The sequence below is a fragment of the Lynx rufus genome, unplaced genomic scaffold (genome assembly GCF_022079265.1).
Source record: "Lynx rufus isolate CCGP_SWC_20201006 ecotype Redwood Valley unplaced genomic scaffold, mLynRuf1.p SCAF_3, whole genome shotgun sequence".
NCBI lineage: Eukaryota > Metazoa > Chordata > Mammalia > Carnivora > Felidae > Lynx > Lynx rufus.
In genome coordinates, this window is record NW_025814845.1 from 198,363,766 (window position 1) to 198,368,742 (window position 4,977).

The 4,977-nt window shown below is 45.5% G+C and overlaps 1 non-coding gene across 1 annotated transcript; it reads left to right on the forward strand.

Moving 5' to 3' along the window:
- The first annotated feature begins 2,856 nt into the window (after nt 1–2,856).
- LOC124521360 (U6 spliceosomal RNA) lies at nt 2,857–2,963 on the forward strand. The gene has a single exon (XR_006964460.1). It is a non-coding gene; the product is annotated as a U6 spliceosomal RNA (small nuclear RNA).
- The last annotated feature ends 2,014 nt before the right edge of the window (nt 2,964–4,977 follow it).

A 4,977-nucleotide genomic window follows, 5' to 3' on the forward strand; every position in this document is an offset into this window, starting at 1 on the left:
GAAATGGCTTCGATCTTTGAATGCACGAGGACTAAGAATGTTGAAATCTGTTTCCGTGAAGTTTCATGCCCAAATATGCGGAAAGAACAGAAGTTCCTGCTCACTGAAGTGTTAAACAGAAAGGGATTATTTATTCCATCTCCAGGAGCTGAAACCTGTTCGTGTAATGCTCATTCTTTCAGAACCAGAGGCGGTTCTCTGCACCTGAAATAATAGAGCTCTTTGGTTTTTAGGATTTTTCAGTGCTTTCGGAGTCTCATATTCCAAGTCAAGGGCCATTTTTGTTGTTTTTTTTTTGTTGTTTTTTTTTTGTTTTGTTTTTGTTTTTTTTTTGGGTAGCAGGACCAGGGTTGAGAAGTACAAGATGTAGAAGACTGAGCTAATGAAATATGTTCTTGGGCATAATTACAAAGTATGTTTCCTTGCTCATCCAAATTCATCGCAGGTCTTATTGTTTTCTTCTGTTGGAATTTTGACGAGTGGAGAAATGAACGGACAGCTAAGCAGTTGGGGGCTGAAGTCAGGTGGTTCTGTTCAAAGGAAATTTATGTTTTGGGGAAGCATCGCAATTACATGTTCTTCTTTGAACCTGATAAAGAAAAGAAGTGCAGAAGAAGTCATAGATTTGGGTGTGGGAAACTGAAGCAGGGGATTGAAAGAGGGAGGTCGGCAACCTGAAGGAGGCAGGCAAGAAGCCAACACCAAGAGGTTCAAGGGCACAACGTTGGAGTATTCAGAAAGCCCATTGAGGTTAAAGAAATCGCTAGAAACGGTTTGTCATGGATTATTCACACTTGTCAAAAATGCCATCATTTGGAAAATACAGTTTATGATTTATGTACACTCGCTTTAGGCACTGGGGAGAAAAAAAGAAGGATTGATGAGGACAGAGCAAGAGACGGGAGAAGTGTCACATTCAAACGGCCACCCTCGGTTTTGGTGGGGAGCTTCAGCCGGTTGACACTGAACTCTGGAGAGAGATGGGCTTGTCTGTTACTACTTTTAATCTGAGCTGACAGCGTGGCGCTCCGTGGAGGGGGTGTGGGGACGTTCCCTCTGACAATAAAGGTCCCACGTCTGCAACAGATGTACAGTTGGAGGAGTTCTGCCATAGCATGTTTCAGTCCACCCAAACGCAGCTTGATGATTTGTGAACACAGGCTCAGCACCCCCCACCCCCCGCTATGGCAGTGGAGGAAGGCTGCAGGGGCAGGCAGTGCTTTGTGCTGTTCAGGTAAAGGGCGGAGGCCCCAGAACCCCGTTTGTTTGAAGGGCCTCCAACCGGAGGTTTGCTTGCCTTGTCTTTCCCCCACTCTGAGCTCTGCTTAATTATCATCAGACCTAGACTAGCAATCATCGGTTTATTTTTCTGTCTTCACTGCTTGATTGGGTAGTCTTTGAGGCAGAACCATGCTTATCATTTTATTTCTGTGAGCAATTAAGTTAGCACATGGCTGGCAGAGATAGACACTCTGACACAACCTGTTTGGCGAATGAGTGAATGACCCTAGAAGGGACCCCCCCCCCCCGCCATGAGATCTTACAGGATTGAAGGAAGGTTGGTGGGGGGCCGGGATTGCACAGAAGCGAACTTTTCAAGGTTGCATACAGCTGCATGTTGTCCTTGCTTTAAGACTACCTTGCCATGATTTACGTATGTTTTCACGGATGGTCGTCGCCACCAGCAAAGCCCCTCTCTACCCCGCTGTCCCCCATCCATCTCGCCTCTCCTGCAGTTAGTCCCGGGGTCAGAGGGAAGACAGGAGTTGCTGCTGACTCCAAAACCCTGTGCCTGGCGGGGCATCTCTGAAGGGCACTCTTCTCCGTTGAGACATACAGTCACCGGGATCTGTTGGAAATGGCCTTGCCTATGTAAGCCCTTATGGATGAACACATGCTCTGTCCCAGAGCCCAGGCCTTTTCCAAACTGTCTATGCTCACGGACTCGGGTTCCTTTCCTCGTTTCTTATGGTACGTGCAAGAGGACTGGCACAAGAATGGACCTCCCAGGAAAAAAGCAGTCATCTGAGATCCCGAGGATTTCCTTTCTGTGCTCAATGAGCGCAGAAACAGCCTTGCCCTCCGTCGGAACCAGCCCAGCGCGGTGGCCCTCTCAGCTGTAGATGGCACCTGTTTTCACCCCGCTGGTAACCGACTTGGGGCCCGTCGACATCAGCGCCTCGAGACACGAGTCAAGGTCCGCGTGCAGACTTTCATGCTGGTATTTCGAGGTGGAGGCCGTGTGATTTCTTTGCTCCAGGATAGAAAGGTAGAAATGGAGAGACGAGCCAGCAGCTGTGAAATTTCAAAGCACCATTTAGTAATGACTGCCTTTTAAGAGTAAGAACAAAAGCAGAGTGTGCTGCTTGCACTGCATACTAATCAACATTTATTCATAAAGTTCAAGTTCAGACCTCACTGTGTCTAAATATTTTCATTATTTATTACAATTAGCATATGCATGATTCATGTTACCTGTCTGCCTTATTCAAGAGCACTGGTCCTACAGAATAGCACTTCAGGGAGATTTGGACCCATCTCTCCCACTGTCTTGTGATAATAATGCCATATCCTAGCCAAGGAGTGTCAGCCGGCAGGATGCTGAGCTGTTGCACGTATGAATGTTCATAAAATGGGGAGATAGTGCAACGCTGGAATGGAGTAATTAATATCTTAGAGGCAGAAGGTAAGGGAAATTAGTCTTTGTGTTATAATTTGAAAAATGAGTCATGGTACTTAATTAACCTATCTAATACCTCAAGGTAAATGAACGCCTGAATCAATTCACAATTAACAATTGAAATAACCCTGCCTTTAAAGTAGCCTTATTATACCTATATTGAAAATTGGAAACCTGTGCTCGCTTCGGCAGCACATATACTAAAATTGGAACGATACAGAGAAGATTAGCATGGCCCCTGCGCAAGGATGACACGCAAATTCGTGAAGCGTTCCATATTTTTTACTCGACACATCCCCAAAGGCAAGGGAATTAAAAGCAAAAGTGAATTACTGGGACCTTATGAAGATAAAAAGCTTCTGCACGGCAAAGGAAACAACCAACAAAACTAAAAGGCAACCAACGGAATGGGAAAAGATATTTGCAAATGACATATCGGACAAAGGGCTAGTATCTAAAATCTATAAAGAGCTCACCAAACTCCACACCCGAAAAACAAATAACCCAGTGAAGAAATGGGCAGAAAACATGAATAGACACTTCTCTAAAGAAGACATCCAGATGGCCAACAGGCACATGAAAAGATGTTCAGCGTCGCTCCTTATCAGGGAAATACAAATCAAAACCACACTCAGGTATCACCTCACGCCAGTCAGAGTGGCCAAAATGAACAAATCAGGAGACTATAGATGCTGGCGAGGATGTGGAGAAACAGGAACCCTCTTGCACTGTTGGTGGGAATGCAAATTGGTGCAGCCGCTCTGGAAAGCAGTGTGGAGGTTCCTCAGAAAATTAAAAATAGACCTACCCTATGACCCAGCAATAGCCCTGCTAGGAATCTACCCAAGGGATACAGGAGTACTGATGCATAGGGGCACTTGTACCCCAATGTTTATAGCAGCACTCTCAACAATAGCCAAATTATGGAAAGAGCCTAAATGTCCATCAACTGATGAATGGATAAAGAAATTGTGGTTTATATACACAGTGGAATACTACGTGGCAATGAGAAAAAATGAAATATGGCCTTTTGTAGCAACGTGGATGGAACTGGAGAGTGTGATGCTAAGTGAAATAAGCCATACAGAGAAAGACAGATACCATATGGTTTCACTCTTATGTGGATCCTGAGAAACTTAACAGGAACCCATGGGGGAGGGGAAGGAAAAAAAAAAAAAGAGGTTAGAGTGGGAGAGAGGGAAAGCATAAGAGACGGTTAAAAACTGAGAACAAACTGAGGGTTGATGGGGGGTGGGAGGGAGGGGAGGGGTGGGTGGGTGATGGGTATTGAGGAGGGCACCTTTTGGGATGAGCACTGGGTGTTGTATGGAAACCAATTTGTCAATAAACTTCATATATAAAAAAAAAATAAAGGATTTCAGGTGTTGAGCCCAGCAAAAAAAAAAAAAAAAGAAAATTGGAAACCTGAAACTCTGATGGCCCATCTGTGCTTGCATTGTCGAAGAATGTTTCATATTCTAAACGGTAAACTCATCTGAAGGCAGGCACCCTCTCCTCTTATTTTTTTCCAGCCTGCGAGGGATCCGGTGGGATGCTTTACACCCAGAAGACATGTTGAATTAATGCAGCTTCCAAAAAGTAATGTAGATTTTCCTCCTCTGTGCTTACAGTTATGAAAATTTCCAAAAAGGAGAAAAGGTGTGGCTTGTGAATGAACCAGCAGGCAGTGACGTCACACGGGGCGCTGGCTCGGCGTAGACACACGTTTGCATGTCTGCATCCTGCACGAGACTTTGCACCGCTGAGAATACTCAGTTCAGCAGCCACCGTGCCTAGCAACGTCTACCACCCGGGGGGGCGGGGTAGGATTTGGTAAACGTTAACCAAAAAATGTTAACCGTACTGACAAAAATCAAAAAGACCCACTTTGGCAGAGAAGCCTGAATTCAGGGACCACCCCACTGCCCAAACGAAACTGGTTTTGACTCTCGTTTTCTTCACCTTAGTTCATGGTCCCCACACATGTTTAGCTTGCCTAAGTTAGGATTTCTCGGAGACTTCCTAGACTGCTAGCTTTCTGCAGTATCCACCACAGGACCCGCCTGGTTCCAGTCTTGTCAAATCAGATTCCAAGAGAGATTTCCTTGACAGCCTCTCTCTCCCACCCCTCCATCATGGTTGTAATTCAGTCCTGGGTCTTCTCTCACGTGACTAAGTGCCCATCTGTGGTCCTGAACTTGAACCCCCACCTTCTCTACTCCATCCTGTTACTGCCTCTAGAGTTACCTCTTCAAGAAATAAGTGACTCCCAATTTCCTGATACCTATAGGCAGTGT